At 27.5% G+C, this 19873-nt stretch overlaps 1 protein-coding gene and 1 long non-coding RNA gene across 3 annotated transcripts in view; one reads left to right on the top strand and one right to left on the bottom strand.

Moving 5' to 3' along the window:
• Sh (Potassium voltage-gated channel protein Shaker) overlaps positions 1 to 19873 on the bottom strand; it is a 695621-nt gene that overhangs the window by 283519 nt on the left and 392229 nt on the right. The gene's annotated exons all lie outside the window — the stretch shown is intronic.
• On the top strand, positions 19169 to 19740 carry LOC142229125 (uncharacterized). The gene is made up of 2 exons (XR_012720339.1): positions 19169 to 19381; positions 19447 to 19740. It is a non-coding gene; the product is annotated as an uncharacterized LOC142229125 (long non-coding RNA).

The following is a 19873-nucleotide window of genomic DNA, read 5'->3' as shown; positions in this document are numbered from 1 at the left end:
TCACTTTTGTTTCATCTTTATGGGCTATGCGCCATATTCCATCTCTAAGAGCAACAACAAAAAAAAAAAACCATCTATGCGACCATTAAAGTATGTTCATAAACATCACTACACTAATATAGAGAGCAAGTGATGATGCTATGGCAGAGAATTCTTGTGTAAGTATGTAAGTGTGTGGGTATGTGCATGTAGAGAGGGTATTTACCATGGGTATGAGTGTAAGATTCTTTCGATGACGTTTTGGCACGTTTTTAATGCTAAACTATGCGAAAAAGAATTTAGCAATTTGAAAAGTTTTTCACGTATGGGTATTTATATATGAGTGTGTATGTGTGTGTATGTATATATTTGGATAAGATTTTATTTTCTTCGGGCGTTTTCTTGTTCTTATTCTTCTTCTTCTTCTTTGTCATCTTACTTCGTCTCGGATATCTTTGGCTTAAGTGTGTCTTAGTATTAAGGTAAACATTTTTTGGTCTATATTTCTATTAAGCCATTTGGCATACGAAAAAAACAAAATATATTCATGCCTAGAGAAGTTCATATAAATGAAACGACTATGGCCAAATAAAAAAAGAAAACATAACCAAAAAGAGTGAAGGTACAAATGGGCCTAATTGTTTGTTTGTAAGTGTTGCCATATTGAAGAGTACCAACTCTTCAGTATTATACAGACAAATGCCTTTGAGTTTTGTTGTTGTTCGGTTTGGTTTGGTTAACGGTACCCTTGGTGGGGTATAAAAAGCGAACGAACAAACGAAAAGAGTTAACAAATGTGAATGTGTAAGCTGACAGTTGATATAAATATAGGTAAAGTTTAACTGAAAAAAAAAACACTCACACACACACCCATTCATAAGCTCTAATGCATATGAATATACCAAGCAGCACAAAATCGTATGAGTTATGGAGGAGGAAGACAGAAATATACATATGTTTCCTTTTCGACTTGGATTGCGTTCATACGTCTATGTTTCCGGCTTAAAATTATGGACAACAAAGTATATAAAAAAAAAACAGAAGAATATGGCAAAGGAGCTGTAAACTTTTTACACTATATCTTTTCAATATTCAAGCCATAAAGTAATGGTAGTTATTTCCTGAGCATAGGAAAATATGTTACACAAAAAAAAAATTTTTTGTTGTTCAATCACGAAATTAATTGATCCAATTAATTTTTTAATTGAAATGTCTTCAATCACAGAAATGATAGTATCAATTATAAAATTAATTGAAGGTCAATTAAAAAATTAATTGATCCAATTAAATAATTAATTGATACTATTAATTTTTGTGATTGATTTTTGTATCAATTAAACAATTTGTTGAATCAATTAAATTTTTAATTGAATATTTTTTAAAAATCAATTAAAATTTTAATTGGAAAATTTTTCGTGAAATTTTTTTCTGTGTATTATTATATATACAGTCTCTAACGTATATTTATTTATTTATATTTTTTTTTTATTTTGGAGAAAACAAAAAATTATAGCAACAATTTCCTAGCAAAAACTAAAGGAATCTTCCAAAAAAACTAGTCCAGATCACCAATTTGGTGAAATGTTGAAATAATGAAAATGTGGATCGTCTCCAATGAATTTTACATGGGCCTTTCATAGAACGGAAATATAAAGGGATTTCTTCCAAAATCAATAGGTTTCTATTTATTTATTTAGTAATTGTAGACCCAAAATAAATCTATGTGCAAAAGATTGGACTAGCCTTGCGACCTAGTTTTTGATTACAGAAATATGTTCACAGGCAGACAAATTGAGAGACGGATATGGCTAGATCAACTCAGGGACACTATTGCTACTCGAGCCAAAATTAATCTAATCTATCAAAATTAGAAAAAAATGCAGAAAAAACTAGCAAACAAAAATTATTTTTGCAAAATATTATTTCTATAGAAATTTTTCTCAAAAATTGTTTTCCAAAGAACATTTTGTCAAAATTTATTCTAGAAATTAACAGGTTGGCTGATAAGTCCCCGGTCTGACACATAGATGGCGTCGCTAGTATTAAATGAATATTATTTATTATATAGTACCAACCTTCAAATGATTCGTGTCAAAATTTGACGTCTGTAAGTCAATTAGTTTGTGAGATAGAGCGTCTTTTGTGAAGCAACATTTGTTATTGTGAAAAAATGAAAAAAAGGAATTTCGTGCTTTGATAAATACTGTTTTCTGAAGGCAAAAAAATTCAGTGGAAGCAAAAACTTGGCTTGATAATGAGTTTCCGGACTCTGTCCCAGGGAAATCAACAATAATTGATTGATATGCAAAATTCAAGCGAGGTGAAATGAGCACGGAGGACGGTGAACGCAGTGGACGCCCGAAAGAGGTGGAAACCAACGAAAACATCAAAAAAATCCACAAAATGATTTTGAATGACCGTAAAATGAAGTTGATCGAGATAGCAGAGGCCTTAAAGATATCAAAGGAACGTGTTGGTCATATCATTCATCAATATTTGTATATGCGGAAGCTCTGTGCAAAATGGTTGACGCGCGAGCTCACATTTGACTAAAAACAACAACGTGTTGTTGATTCTGAACGGTGTTTGCAGCTGTTAACTCGTAATACACCCGAGTTTTTCCGTCGGTATGTGACAATGGATGAAACATGGCTCCATCACTACACTCCTGAGTACAATCTACAGTTGGCTGAGTGGACAGCGACCGGTGAACCGTCTCCGAAGCCTCTGTTTTTTGCGATGCGCATGGAATAATTTTTATCGATTGTCTTGAGAAGGGAAAAACCATCAACAGTGGCTATTATATGGCGTTATTGGAGCGTTTGAAGGTCGAAATCGCGGCATAACGGCCCCATATGAAGAACAAAAAAGTGTTGTTCCACAAAGACAACGCACCGTGCCACAAGTCATTGAGTTCGATGGCAAAAATTCATGAATTGGGCTTCGAATTGCTTCCCCACCCACCGTATTCTCCAGATCTGGCCCCCAGCGACTTTTTCTTGTTCTCAGACCTCAAAAGGATGCTCGCAGGGAAGAAATTTGGCTGCAATGAAGAGATGATCGCCGAAACTGAGGCCTATTTTGAGGCAAAACCGAAGGAGTACTACCAAAATGGTATCAAAAAATTGGAAGGTCGTTATAATCATTGTATCGCTCTTGAAGGGAACTATGTTGAATAATAAAAAAGAATTTTGACAAAAAAAATGTGTTTTTCTTTGTTAGACCGGGGACTTATAAGCCAAAGCCCTATAGACTGCAAGATGTTTGGATGGACGCACGTTTCGGAATTACCAAATTCCTCATCAGCATCCTCAACTTGCAGCAAAACTATATACCAATTATCAGAACAAATTGTGGTAGTTCACCAAATCCAAAGTGAACCACACATGAACCTTCCGAAAAAAGGTTTATGATAGTCGGCTTTTGCCGAAATAAATTTTTGTTCGAACATTCCTTTTTTCCTTTGACACCTTCAAATCATCGATTTGCCAACTTGCAGTCTATAGGACTTTGCCCAATTAAATTTGACAAACATTCTTTTCCTCTGTTAGTTAAGCTATACTTGTAGTTTAGTCAATGCATGGTTTTAAGCTGAAATCAAAAACAACAAATAAGTTTTTTTCTATAGAAAATTTTCTTAAAATTTTATTTCCATAGAAATTTTTTGAAAATTTTATTTCTATAGAAGATTTTATGAAAAATTCTTTTGAATACGAAATTTTCTAAAAATTTTATTTCAATAAAAAAATTTCTGAATCCTGTGTTGCTAAATTTGTATAGAAAATTTCATTTTTATAAAAAATTAAAAAAGAAAATTTTTTTCTTTAGAAAATTTTATTTTTTAGAAAATTTAGTATAAATTTCATTTCTCTTGAAAATTTTGACAAAATTTCATTTCTCTAAAAAATTTTAACAAAATTTTATTTCTATAAAAAATGTTGACTAAATTGTTACAAAATTTAATTTCTATAGATAATTTTGACAAAATTTTATATCTCTAGAAAATTTTGACAAAATTTTACTTCTCTAGAAAATTTGGGCAAAATTTTAGTTTTCTAGAAAATTTTGACAAAATTTCATTTCTCTAGAAGATTTCGACAAGATTTTATTTCTATGGAAAATTCTCTGAAAATTTCATTTCTATGGATTTTTTTTTAATTTTATTCCTATACAAAATGTTCTAAAGATTTTATTTCGATAGAAAATTTGTTGGAAATTTTATTTCTATAGAAAATTTGTTGAAAATTTTATTGCTATAAAAAATTTTTTCAAAATTTTATTTCAATACAAAATTTTCTTAAGATTTAATTTCTATAGAATGTTTGTTGAACATTTTATTTCTATAGAAAATTTTTTAAAAATTTTATTTCTTTCTTTTTTTACTTCATTTTCTGAAAATTGTATTCCTATATTTCTGAAAATTGTATTTCCGTAAAAATTTCTGAAATTTTATTTCAATAAACAAATTTCTGAGACTTTTTATAAAAAATTAAAAAAAAAATTATTTCTATAGAAAATTTTATTTTTTTTTAGAAAATTTGGTAACTATTTTATTTCTCTTGAAAATTTTGACAAAATTTCATTTCTCTAGAAAATTTTGACAAAATTTTATTTCTGTAAAAAATGTTAACAAAATTATATTTCTCTCTCAAATTGTGACAAAATTTAATTTCTCTAGAAAATGTTGACAAAATTTTAGTTCTCTAGAAAATGTTGATAAAATTTTATTTCTCTAGAAGATTTCGACAAGATTTTATTTCAATAGAAAATTGTCTGAAAATTTTATTTCTATACAAAATTTTCTAAAGATTTTATTTCGATAGAAAATTTGTTGAAAAATGTATTTCTATAGAAAATTTGTTGAAAATTTTATTTCTATAGAAAATTTTGTCAAAATTTTATTTCTATAGAAATTTTTTTAAAGATTTTATTTGTATAAAAATTTTCTAAAAATTTTATTTCTATACAAAATTTTCTTAATATTTAATTTCTATAGAAAGTTTGTTGAAAATTTAATTTTTATAGAAATTTTTTTTGAAAATTTTATTTCTATAGAACATTTTGTAAAAACTTTATTTCTGTAAAAAAGTTTCTAAAAATCATTTCTATACAAAATTTTCTAAAGATTTTATTTTTATAGAAAGTTTGTTGAAAATTTTGTTTCTATAAAAAATTTTCAGAAAATTGTATTTCCATATAAAATTAATTGAAAATTTTATTTCTATAGAAAATTTTTTAAAAATTTTACTTCTATAGAAAATTTTTTAAAAATTTTATTTCTGTAGAAAATTTTCTGAAAATTTTATTTCTATAGCAAATTTTCTGAAAATTGTTTTCCTATATATCAGACAATTGTATTTCCATAGACGTTTTCTTGAAAATTTATTTCCATTGAAATATTTCTGAAAATTTATTCTTTTTGCAAATTTTCTGAAAATTTTATTCCTATAGAATATTTTCTGATAATTTTATAGGAAATTTTGTAAAAAATTTATTTCCTTAGAAAATTTTCAGAAAATTTTATTTCCATAGAAATTTTTCTAAAGAATTTATTTCCATAGAAAATTTCCTAAAAATCTTATTTTTTTTTTTTGAAAATTTTATTTTTTTTTTGTTTTTGAAAAAATTTCTAAAAATTTTCTTCCTTAAGATATTCTGATTTTTTTATAGTAAATTTTTTGCAAAATTGTATTTCTATAGACAATTTTCTTATCATATCATATAGAATATTTTCTGACAATTTTATTTCTATAGAAAAATTTCTGAATATTTTATTTTTGTAGAATTCAGATATTCTATTAAAATAAAATATTCAGAATATTTTTTCTGTAGAAAATTTTCTGCTAATTTTATTTCTATAGAAATTTTTTTAAAAATTTTATTTCTGTAGAAAATTTTCTAAAAATTTTATATCTGTAGCAAATTTTCTGAAAATTTTATTTCTATGTTTCTGAAAATTGTATTTCCATAGAAATTTTTCTGAAAATTTTATTTCCGTAGAAATTTTTCTGAAAATTTTATTTCCATAGAAATTTTTCTGAAAATTTTATTCCTATAGCAAATTTTTTGAAAATTTTATTTCTATAGGAAATTTTGTAAAAATTGTATTTCCTTAAAAATTTTTCAGAAAATTTTATTCCCTTAGACATTTTTCTGAAAAATTTATTCCATAGAAAATTTCCTGAAAAATGTTTTTTTTTTTAATTTTTCTAAAAAAATTCTTCCTTAAGATATTCTGAATTTTTAGTAAATTTTTACAAAATTGTATTTCTATAGACAATTTTCTGATCATTTTATGGAAAATTTTCAGAAAATTTTATTTCTATAAAATATTTTCTAAAAATTGTATTTCTATAGAAATTTTCTTTAAATTTTTTTTCTATAAACAATTTTCTGAAAATTTAATTTCTATAGAAAAATTTCTGAATATTTTATTTTTATAGAATTCATATATTCTATAAAAATAAAATATTCAGAATGTTGTTTTTTTTTCTGTAGACAATTTTCTGTTAATTTTATTTCTATAGAAAATTTTCTGATATTTATATAAATAATATAAATAAAATTTATTTATATTACGAAATTTTATTTCGTAAAAAAAAGCTAGATTGGAAAGAGCCAAGAAGTTGCTTCGCTTGCACGAAAAGCACAAAATTGTGCAGTTTGCGTACAAGTAAAATGATCGGGTTTACTTGTCATAGAGGTGAGCTGAAAGTTTACATCGTAAATTGGCCACCAGAACTCAAGTGCCGCCGGTGGTAATGGTGTGGACCACCGTAACGGCCGATGGTAGCTCGTATTCATCGACCGTGAGGTCAGAATAAATTCCGAATGTTATCGGAAAAATTCTTGAAGATAGTACCAGCTCGCTTCAGTTCTACCGCGTAAATGGCCATCAAATTTTTCGGATCTCAATACGTTGAGTTTTTGGGGCATTTTGAAGTACTATACGAACACTATAAAATACCAAAATGTCGATGATATTAAGACGATACTTCGCCAGTAGTAGGCCACAATACCTTAGAGAAATTTTTTGTACAATTTCCGATAATTCTGTCAGCCGTTTAAAGGCCATAATTCGTACCATAAGTAGCCAATCGAACAAATCTAAACTGATTCTAAAATTCCATGTTAGTCGTTGCTTCAAACCCATTGTGACATCGGATCCAACTTCATACATATGTGCAAATATTCAAAGAGAACACATTAAAAATTGGTCCTTGTTTTGTGAGACACGTATTCAATGTCCTTTTTTATGTTATGTGAATTTTGTGTAACGGTTTTTGTTTTCCTTGAGCTTTGAATTTTCTACATAGCCTTATAGGATTTTATTTCTTTTCATGGTCTTGGAGTATACGAAATTTGTTGTTCTTTGCCATTTGTTTTTATTCTGTTTGTAAAATTTTAATGCAATACCCTATGGTATTATAAATTATTCCTTAATAAAAGATAAAAATAGGAAACCTAAAAAGGATACCAAAAAAAAAAAAAAAACATTTTACACATTTTTTTTCAGCTGCAATAAGGTTGCAGAATTTGTTCGTTAGTTTTTGTTTTTGGTATTCGTGTTTTTAGGTTCAAACTTTAGGGTGATAGTTTTGCAAGAACTTTACGAATTTCGATAAATGAAATTTGTATTGTAATTTTAATTTTATGTAACTTGGATTGCTGAAATTGTATTAAACACTAAATTGTCTTCTCCAAAATATGGTTATCATTAGCCGGTATTAAAACCTTCAAGGCCTCTGACATTGCTTGTGTATTCTGACCAAATGACATTGGCCACTTCGAGCTGAACCATGATTTGTGAAATATCCATGCGAAAATAAATGAAATAAACCCGTCAAAAACGATGATTTCATTTTGGGGGTTTTTGCATTTTTGCATTTTGAATTTCATTTCCTCCTTTATGCATGGCGCATACCCATCATAGACCATAAGGATGCTTATTTATTCTCGTGCATTATAAAGCATCAAGCAATGAACACCAGCTGCTTCTTTGGTTAAAACTAAGGCCCATGAAATACATTGGGGTTTTTGTTTTTTGTTGTTTTGTGGCCTGATTGTTATGGAGTGTTAAGCATATACGCTGGCTATGGATCTGAGGTCCTCAATTTATTATTGCTTTGGCATTTTATCGTTTGCTTTGCCATACAAGTGGGTAGAGGTTTGCGCTACGATAGTCTGTGCTATTTCGAAAACGAGTTAGTTGTGTTGGGCGGTGAGCAAATCTCAATTTATAAATGGTTGGCTATTAACGCGACCATGCATGCGACTCTCTGCCACAATACTATTCATGGTTTATAATCACATTGGGGGGGCTTGCAAACAAAAACAAGAAAACGGAATAGTTTTGAAACCACATTTGAAAACATCCACAGCAACAAGAATCACAACAACAACAGTACCACAAGAATTAAATCCCGTTATCGAATCTAAACTAAACTAGCGTAGTTTAACCACACACACACACACGCTGGAAAACAGTGAGAGAATCTAAAGCACACACTCACACGTCCATATACACATCGCCATTAATGACACCATTAAGCGTTTTTTTGTTGAGTCATTCGCTCAGTCATAGTCATACAGCCATATTGATACCATTTGCCACTCTCTATGCCCCAAGGAATGGGTCAGCAATTTATAGAGCTTATATTTTTATTATTTTGGATGAGTGCCTTTTGTTTTTGGTATTATCTTTTTAAGCGGAGACTGATATTTTTTTAGACTAGACGCCACAGATTAACACACATTTTTTAAGGTTCAAAAAATATAATCGAGTAGCTTTTTAAGGAAATTTTGAAAAAAAAAATCTGAAAGACTGTTTTAGTAAGAAAAATTTTATCCTTGACATATTTGTAGACTAGATGCTGTAGATTACCAAAACTCTAGATGTTGTGTATTTTTTTTCGTAATAGTTTTTAAGGAATTTCAAAGGACTGAAAAATATTTTAACTGAACAAATTTTATTCTGAGCATTTTTGCAACTTTATATACATAGTTCCTGTAATTTAAAATCCTTATAGGGGAAAATATAAGGCTCACGTGACTGAGAGACTATTTTATTAAAAAGAAATTTATCCTAGGCATTTGTAATATTTTTTAGACTAGACGACCGACTAGATTACCAAACTCCAGATTTTTGGGATTTTTTTTTGGAATAGGTTTTTAAGGAATTGAAGAAAAGACCTGAAGAAGCAATTTTATCCTGGACATTTTTGCAAGTTTATATAATTTCTGTAATTTAAAATCCTTATAGGTGGAACTAAAAATCTCACGTGGCAAATATCGCTAACTCCAAACGAATATCGTGATCGTGATTTTAATATTGGTCCTTGAGCACATAAAAGTTTCGTTTATTAGATTCTCAAAAAAGAAAATTAATACCTCTGTAAACATAAAAGTTTAGGAAAACAATACGTCTACTTTTACTATGTAATTAATATGGGCTATAGTCACGTGATACGATTTACAACCGAAACTTTCTAGATCGACGGTGAAAGTCATAAGGGCCACAAATATATACTTTATGTGGTCTCAAACCAATATGATTTTATATGTTAGCTATTAAGAAATAAATATATAAATGCTCCTTAATTATTAACTATTTATTAGTTTTTATATCCAGCGCCACACTGTGGAACAGGGTATTATAAGTTAGTGCATATGTTTGTAACACCCAGAAGGAGACGAGATAGACACATGGTGTCTTTGGCAATAATGCTCAGGGTGGGTCGCTGAGTCGATATAACCATGTCCGTCTGTCTGTCTGTGAACATATTTTTGTGATCAAAGTCTAGGTCGCAATTTAAATCCAATCATCTTCAAATTTGGCACATATTCCTAATTTGGGTCAGAATAGAACCCTATTGATTTTGGAAGAAAACGGTTCAGATTTAGATATAGCTCCCATATATATCTTTCGCCTGATATGCACTAATATGGACCCAGCAGTCAGAATTTTATACCGATTTGCTTGAAATTTTGTACAAACATAACACTTAGTCGTATAGTCAAGTGTGCAAATTTTGATTGATATCGGTTCTGATTTAGATATAGGTTAAAGGTTAAAGTGGCAGCCCGATTAAGATTCAGGCTCACTTAGACTATTAAGTCCATTGTGATATGATTTAGATATAGCTCCCATATATATCTTTCGCCCGATATGGACTAATATGGTCCTAAAAGCCAGAGTTTTGGCCCAATTTGGTTGAAATTTTGCACAGGGAGTAGATTTATCATTTTAGCTATGTATGCCAAATTTGGTTGAAATCGATTCAGATTTAGATATAGCTCCCATATATATTTTTCGGCCGATATGAACTAATATGGACCCAGCAGCCATAGTTTTATACCGATTAGCTTGAAATTTTGCACAAGGAGTACAATTGGTAGTATAGTCATGTGTGCCAAATTTGATTTAAATCAGTTCAGATTTAGATATAGCTTCCATATATATTTTTCGCCCGATATGGACTTATATGGCCTCAGAATCCTGAGTTTTGACCCAATTTGGTTGAAATTTTGCACTAGGAGTACAATTGGTAATATAGTCATGTGTGAAATTGAAATTGGTTCAGATTTAGATATAGCTCTCATATATATGTTTTTCTGATTTCGACAAAAATTGTCAAAATACCAACATTTTCCTTGTTAAATCGCCACTGCTTAGTCGAAAAGTTGTAAAAATGACTCTGATTTTCCTAAACTTCTAATACATATATATCGAGCGATAAATCATAAATAAACTTTTACACTAAAATTGTGTTCCACCCTAGTGCATTAGCCAACTTAAATTTTGAGTCTATAGATTTTGTAAAAGTCTATGAAATTCTGTCCAAATCGAGTAAATGTATGTATTTGGAACAAACCTTTATATATAGCATCCAACACATTTGACGGATGTGATATGGTATTGCAAATTTAGATCTACAAAGTGGTGCAGGGTATAATATAGTCGGCCCCGCCCGACTTTAGACTTTCCTTACTTTTTTTATATTTTCCCAAAATATATAATCCGTACTTTGCAAAGTTATAATTACCAAATTCTTTTGAAAAACTATCCGTCTAACGGATTATTTTAATACCTATGACATCCAACCACCCCACACTACCCTTCACAACATGTCTGGCTATCTACTCTCTCCCGAGGGCTTTCAAACTGTTTCTTCCATGCACGCATAAGAAAAGTCAAACACAAATTTGGAAAAACCCAAACAAGAGCTATTCAAACTAATGCAACACATACCAAAATCCTCAAACACTCTATGTACATATATACGAATATACCGTGAAACCTCTCAAACTTGAACACTCTGAAAGCCGGACAACTTCCCAACGTGGACACTTGTCTGGGGACGTTTGCTATATTAGCACATTAAAATTAACCTCTCATACCTTGACACCTCGTAAATGTGGACAGGATTTAGACGACCGTGGATGTCCACTGTTCAGAGGTTTGACTGTATATGGAAGCTACAGTGGTGGTCATAGAATTATAAACGAAAAGTTTTCATTTGCATTTGAGTTCACAACTTTCCCAAAGAAACATTTTTGAAACATAATTAATTTTATATTAATGTTGATCATCTATAATTACCAATATATGATATGACATAATATTTTAAACGAATTAGTTTTTTAATTTTATTAAAATTTCTTTAAAATTCAAAATAAAAAACATAACAAGTATATACGGCCGTAAGTTCGGCCAGGCCGAATCTTATGTACCCTCCACCATGGATTGCGTAGAAACTTCTACGAAAGACTGTCATCCACAAATTTCAACTCACATGGTTGTTAAATATCATATACTACCACCACGTACCAAATTTCATCCAGATCGGATGAATTTTGCTTCTCCAAAAGGCACCGGAGGACAAATCTGGGGATCGGTTTATATGGGAGCTATATATTATTATGGACTGATAGGAACCAATTCCTGCATGGTTGTTGGATACCCTAACTACTAACATCACGTACCAAATTTCAACCAAATGGGAAGAATTTTGCTCTTCTAAGGTACTCCGGAGGTCAATCTGGGGATCGGTTTATATGGGGCCTATATATAATTATGCACCGATATCGACCAATTTTTGCATGAGTGTTTGAGGCCATATATTAACATCACGTACCAAATTTCAACTGAATCAAATGAATTTTGATCTTCCAAGAGGCTTCGGAGGTCAAATCTGGTGATCGGTTTATATGGGGGCTATATATAATTATGGACCGATATGGACCAATTTTTGCATGGTTGTTAGAGACCATATACTAACACCATGTACCAAATTTCTGCCGGATCGGATGAAATTTGCTTCTCTTAGAGGCTCCGCAAGCCAAATCGGGGGATCGGTTTATATGGGGCCTATATATAATTATGGACCGATATCGATCAATTTTTGCACGGGTGTTTGACGCAATATATTAACATCACGTACCAAATTTCAACTGAATCAAATGAATTTTGGTCTTCCAAGAGGCTCCGGAGGTCAAATCTGGTGATCGGTTTATATGGGGGCTATATATAATTATGGACCGATGTGAACCAATTTTTGCATGGTTGTTAGAGACCATATACTAACACCATGTACCAAATTTCAGCCGGATCGGATGAAATTTGCTTCTCTTAGAGGCTCCGCAAGCCAAATCGGGGGATCGGTTTATATGGGGGCTATATAGAATTATTGGCCGATGTGGACCAATTTTTGCATGGTTATTAGAAACCATATACTTACACCACGTACCAAATTTCAGCCGGATCGGATGAAATTTGCTTCTCTTAGAGGCCTCGCAAAACAAATTTGGGGGTCCGTTTATATGGGGGCTATACGTAAACGTGAACCGAAATGGCCCATTTGCAATACCATCCAACCTACATCAATAATAACTACTTGTGCCAAGTTTCAAGTTGATAGCATGTTTCGTTCGGAAGTTAGCGTGATTTCAACAGACGGACGGACGGACGGACATGCTCAGATCGACTCAGAATGTCACCACGACCCAGAATATATATACTTTATGGGGTCTTAGAGCAATATTTCGATGTGTTACAAACGGAATGACAAAGTTAATATGCCCCCCATCCTATGGTGGATGGTATAAAAATACAGAAAACAACAACAATTTAAAATAAGGTCCAATTTTTATTACTATTTAATTTGTTTATATTTGTTTTCATAATTAATAATGATTGTAAATCTTTTAATAAATAAAAAAAATATAAATAACAAATTAAATGTTTTTTATATATTTTTTAATTGTTAATTAAATTATTGAATGTTTTGTGAAATTTTATATTTTATTTTTTAAAAATCTTATCCCAACCTATCCTATCATAATATCAACAATCCCTAAATAGTTTCAAATAGTTCCCAATATATCTCCCTATTGAGTATTATGCTGCTTAGAATTTCTATATTACTCTTTTAATATTCGCATAATGTTATTTTCAACAGATAATTAACTCTTGTGGTTCTCCTATTGGCATATTTTCTCACTTATCAATGTACATCAGATAAATGAGAATGAAATCGAGAGAGAGCGCAGATTTACCGTTGAGGAGGTGTGAAATGCACTGCCATTGAAAATGGATTAAAAAACTCATCATCAATGAAACTACATTGCATTTTGAGCGTAGAGTCTTTAATGCACTGGTAAACACAGACACACATATCCAAAAATATGATGTGGGGGATTTTGGGGAGAAATACCGAAATGTGGTTTCTGTCAAATTATGCTGTGAATGGCAGTTTTCGGATATTAGTTCATTAAAAGAGAAATGAGAAAAAATCTGTTTTTTTCTCTTTTCCAACACTTTTGGCAAGGAAATGATTATGAATCACAACAAATATAGAGGACACAATTAAAATTTAATTAGTTCCTATAAGTTCTGGCAGAGGGATTAAAATGGAGGATATTTTTTATCAAAGCATATTATGGGTGGCTAGGTGACAAAATAGAATGTTTATAGAAACATACTTTTGCTTTTCCAAGATTTTCCTACATGTGAAAAAAAAAATTAAATGAAAATATCTTTGGCCTAGAAGAAAATAAGAAAAAAAAGTGATCACTTTATACAGGGTGACTTCTATGTATTGCAATAAATTTCACGTTGCTACATTTCTAAACCACTGACAGATTAACTATTTATAGTAACATTCAAAGAATCTAAAATAATTACATAGTTTTTGAGCTTAAATGCATGTTCATGCTTTAAACATATTTAACAAAACACAAGGGAAACAGTGACGTTTTTCTATAAAGTTTTTTTTGTAATGCAAGGGCGTTTTGTGTGTATATGTCAAGGGAACATATAAAATCGTTTTCTGATAAAAATGCAAATGACAAATTTATGTTAACGTTATCTGGCACAAAGAGAATCCTGACGCCACACTTTGCTAGAGCGAAATAAAATAAAACCCTTTTAGAGATTATAATGAGGGGGACGTGATACAGGTTATAAATATGCAATATCGCACATACACACACATACATATTTATAGTGGAGAAAAAATAGAAGAACAAAAAACAAAGGAAGATTGTTTTTTTTGGTTTGGTTTGGTTTTTAAAGTGCTGTATTTGGTAAATGGGTGTTTCCAAAGTAACGGTCGTTACCGATATTCTGTGATTTTTTAAATAAAATTCCACCCTAAGAATATATGTCACGAGGATTGCTTAATTTTGGACCTACGAAAGCTTCGGTAGCCGCCGAAAGCATTCATAACAAATCTAATTTCAATACTATTTTTGATCATTAAAAAAGTAACGGTCGTTACTTTATAAATGTGCTGTTTTCATATTTCGGAAACAAATATTATGTATTGTAAAATTTTGCACAGGATGTGTCAAGTAAAAATCTGATTAAATTCTTTGTAATGTTTTCTTTCAGTAATAGGTTTGTTTTCAAATCAAAGAAAATTATTTATCAAAAACAAAAAATCCTTTTAAAAAGTAACGTCGTTACAATATAAAAAATTTAAACGATTTTTGTGTTTGAATTCATTTATTGTGGGTAAAAAAAAAATAAACGAAAAGCTATATTCTATTGCATAATGCTTGCATACTTTTATTCGATATGAGAACAGTAAACATCATTACAATCTAAGGGTTTTAGGGTGTTGACTTTTAAAGTTGATATGCCTGATCTGCTCAATTCTACTTGTACATTCAGAGTACACGTGTACTTGCTATATAAGTAAACAAATCCGAAGTCCACAAAAAATTACCACATATTTGTATGAACATCAACAAACCCTGCGAATAACTTTTCAATGTTAATCTGATGTCCGGCATTGACACAATGAATTTTTATTTTGGACCAAAATTTTCCGAAATAGGACCAAAATTCGCACCAACGGACCATTTTTCCAAATAAAATTAATATCATTTAATAGTTAAATTTTTCCAAAATTTTATGAAATTTTTATTTCTATTTATTTCTATGAAAATTTTGTCAAAATTTTATTTCTATAGAAAACTTTGTCAAAATTTTAATTCTATAGAAAATTTTGTCAAAATTTCATTTCTATAGAAAATTTTGTCAACATTTTATTTATAAAGAAAACTTTGTCAAGATTTTATTTTTATGGAAATTTTTATCAAAATTTTATTTCTATGAAAATATTGTCAAAATCTTATTTCTATAGAAAATGTTGTCAACATTTGATTTCTATAGAAAATTTTGTCAATTTTTTTTATAGAAAATTTTGTCAAAATTTTATTTATGTGGAAATTTTTATCAAAATTTTATTTCTATAGAAAATTTTGTCAAAATTTTATTTCTATATACAATTTTGTCAAAATTTTATTTCTATAGAAAAATTTGTCAAATGTTCCTTTATAGAAAATTTTGTCAAAATTTTATTTCTATAGAAAATTTTGTCAACATTTTATTTCTATAGAAAATTATGTCAACATTTTATTTCTATAGAATATTTTGTCAAAATTTTATTTCTATAGAAAATTTTGTCAAAATTTTATTTCTATAGAAAATTTTGTCAAAATTTTATTTCTATAGAAAAATTTGTCAAAATTTTATTTTTATAGAAAATTTTGTCAAAATTTTATTTCTATAGGAAATTTTGTCAAAATTTTATTTCTATAGAAAATGTTGTTAAAATTTTATTTTTGTAGAAATTTCTATCAAAATTTTATTTCTATAGAAAATATTGTTAAAATTTTATTTCTATAGAAAATTTTGACAAAATTTTATTTCTATAGAAAATTTTGTCAACATTTTATTTCTATAGAAAATGTTGTCAAAATTTTATTTCTAGAAAATTTTGTCAACATTTTATTTCTATAGAAAATTATGTCAAAATTTTATTTTTATAGAAAATTTTGTCAAAATTTTATTTCTATAGAAAAATTTGTCAAAATTTTATTTCTATAGAAAATTTTGTCAAAATTTTATTCCTATAGAAAATTTTGTTTATAGAAAATTTTGTCAACATTTTATTTCTATAGAAAATTATGTCAAAATTTTATTTTCTATAGAAAATTTTGTCAAAATTTATTTCTATAGAAAATTTTGTCAAAATTTTATTTCTATAGAAAATTTTGTCAAAATTTTATTTCTATAGAAAATTTTGTCAAAATTTTATTTCTATAGAAAAATTTGTCAAAATTTTATTTTTATAGAAAATTTTGTCAAAATTTTATTTCTATAGGAAATTTTGTCAAAATTTTATTTCTATAGAAAATGTTGTTAAAATTTTATTTTTGTAGAAATTTCTATCAAAATTTTATTTCTATAGAAAATATTGTTAAAATTTTATTTCTATAGAAAATTTTGACAAAATTTTATTTCTATAGAAAATTTTGTCAACATTTTATTTCTATAGAAAATGTTGTCAAAATTTTATTTCTAGAAAATTTTGTCAACATTTTATTTCTATAGAAAATTATGTCAAAATTTTATTTTTATAGAAAATTTTGTCAAAATTTTATTTCTATAGAAAAATTTGTCAAAATTTTATTTCTATAGAAAATTTTGTCAAAATTTTATTTCTATAGAAAATTTTGTTTATAGAAAATTTTGTCAACATTTTATTTCTATAGAAAATTATGTCAAAATTTTATTTTTATAGAAAATTTTGTCAAAATTTTATTTCTATAGAAAATTTTGTCAAAATTTTATTTCTATAGAAAATTTTGTCAAAATTTTATTTCTATAGAAAATTATGTCAAAATTTTATTTCTATAGAAAATTATGTCAAAATTTTATTTCTATAGAAAATTTTGTCAAAATTTTATTTCTATAGAAAATTTTGTCAACATTTTATTTCTATAGAAAATTTTGTCAAAATTTTTTTTTATAGAAAATTTTGTCAAAATTTTATTTCTATAGAAAATTTTGTCAAAATTTTATTTCTATAGAAAATTTTGTCAAAATTTTATTTCTATAGAAAATTTTGTCAAAATTTTATTTCTATAGAAAATTTTGTCAAAATTTTATTTCTATAGAAAATTTTGTCAAAATTTTATTTCTATAGAAAATTTTGTCAATTTTTTTTTATAGAAAATTTTGTCAACATTTTATTTCTATAGAAAATTATGTCAAAATTTTATTTTTATAGAAAATTTTGACAAAATTTTATTTCTATAGAAAATTTTGTCAAAATTTTATTTCTATAGAAAATTTTGTCAAAATTTTATTTCTATAGAAAATTTTGTCAACATTTTGTTTCTATAGAAAATTATGTCAAAATTTTATTTCTATAGAAAATTTTGTCAAAATTTTATTTCAATAGAAAATTTTGTCAACATTTTATTTCTATAGAAAATTTTGTTAAAATTTTATTTCTATAGAAAAATTTGTCAAAATTTTATTTTTATAGAAAATTTTGTCAAAATTTTATTTCTATAGGAAATTTTGTCAACATTTTATTTCTATAGAAAATGTTATTAAAATTTTATTTTTGTAGAAATTTCTATCAAAATTTTATTTCTATAGAAAATATTGTTAACATTTTATTTCTATAGAAAATTTTGACAAAATTTTATTTCTATAGAAAATTTTTTCAACATTTTTATTTCTATAGAAAATGTTGTCAAAATTTTATTTCTAGAAAATTTTGTCAACATTTTATTTCTATAGAAAATTATGTCAAAATTTTATTTCTATAGAACATTATCTCAAAATTTTATTTCTATAGGAAATTTTGTCAAAATTTTATTTCTATCGAAAATTTTGTCAAAATTTTATTTCTATAGAACATTTAATTTCTATAGAAAAATTTTGTCAAAATTTTATTTTTATAGAAAATTTTGTCAAAATTTTATTTCTATAGGAAATTATGTCAAAATTTTATTTCTATAGAAAACTTTGTCAAAATTTTATTTCTATAGAAAATTTTGTCAAAATTTTATTTCTATAGAAATTTTTGTCAAAATTTTATTTCTATAGAAAATTTTGTCAAAATATTTTTTCTATAGAAAATTTTGTCAAAATTTTATTTCTATAGAAAATTTGGTCAACATTTTATTTCTATAGAAAATTTTGTCAAAATTTTATTTCTATAGAAAATTTTGTCAAAATTTTATTTCTATAGAAAATTTTGTCAAAATTTTATTTCTATAGAAAATTTTGTCAAAATTTTATTTCTATAGAAAATTTTGTCAAAATTTTATTTCTATAGAAAATTTTGTCAAAATTTTATTTCTATAGCAAATTTTGTCAAAATTTTATTGTTATAGAAAATTGTGTCAAAATTTTATTTCTATAGGAAATTTTGTCAAAATTTTATTTCTATAGAAAATTTTGTCAAAATTTTATTTCTATAGAAAATTTTGTCAACATTTTGTTTCTATATGCAATTTTGTCAAAATTTTATTTATAACGAGAACTTTGTCAAAATTTTATTTTTGTGGAAATTTTTATCAAAATCCCAATAAACACAGGATGAGCGTTTTTCAAATGCAACAACTTTTCAGTTTGAGGGTAAATATAATTTTCAACATAAATTCAACTTGACTTGAAATAGCTCATCTTCAATTCATCTTCAAATTGTTTGCGAATTACTTCCAATTTGCCAAAATGTTGACGAAATCTTTGAAATGGTGTTGAAGATAATATGAGAAAACTTTGACAAAACACTACCCTAAAATGCAATGAAAAAACCATGTGGTTTTCAATACTTATTTGTGCAACGAAGTTCGTGGTCAATTGCAAGAAATAAAAAAAATGGAAAATTTTAGACAAATAACCAAATAGTTTATAAAAATAGGTAACTGAAAATAATAAATGAAATAAAACTTTAAGGAAGTCACTAAATGTATATCTCTTTGCAGAAAACTAAAATTATGGATTCTACGTTTTTGAAAACATTAAAAAGCTGACCGACGAAAAAATGGTGGACAATTAACTGGAACTGCTTCAAATAGTTTATAATAATTGGTACGTCAATATGAAAAATTAAATAAACACTTTAGAGAAGTCACTAAATTTAAATCTCTTTGCAGAAAACTAAAATCTTTGGATGCTACATTCTTGCAAACATTAAGAAGCTGACCAATGAAAAATGAGTGGCTTATCGACAAGAAAAAGTTTCCAGAAACATTACAAGTACAACCAATTAAAATTGTTAAAAACAATAAATTGTTGAAATCATCAACTTCTGGATGAAAATGTGCATCACATCGTCAGTTTAATTCATATGCTATTATCAGTTTAAAATGGATATTTTGTGAATTCCTTCTGCTGGAAATCAATTCTAACACTCGGTCCAGTACGTTCCTAATTTCAAATTGCCCGCATGTTAATAAATTTTAATGCTGTTTTATGACACCAAAAGGAAGGAAATCGAATTATCAATGCAAAAGTGTTTACTAATAATGTTTAAGATATTTAAAGTTTTGTTGTTTGTTTTTTTTTTTTGGTTCTTATTTG

Source organism: Haematobia irritans, chromosome 3 (genome assembly GCF_050003625.1).
Source record: "Haematobia irritans isolate KBUSLIRL chromosome 3, ASM5000362v1, whole genome shotgun sequence".
NCBI classification, from domain to species: Eukaryota; Metazoa; Arthropoda; class Insecta; order Diptera; family Muscidae; genus Haematobia; species Haematobia irritans.
Note: the sequence above shows the minus strand (reverse complement) of the source record. Positions and strands in the feature narration are given on the sequence as shown.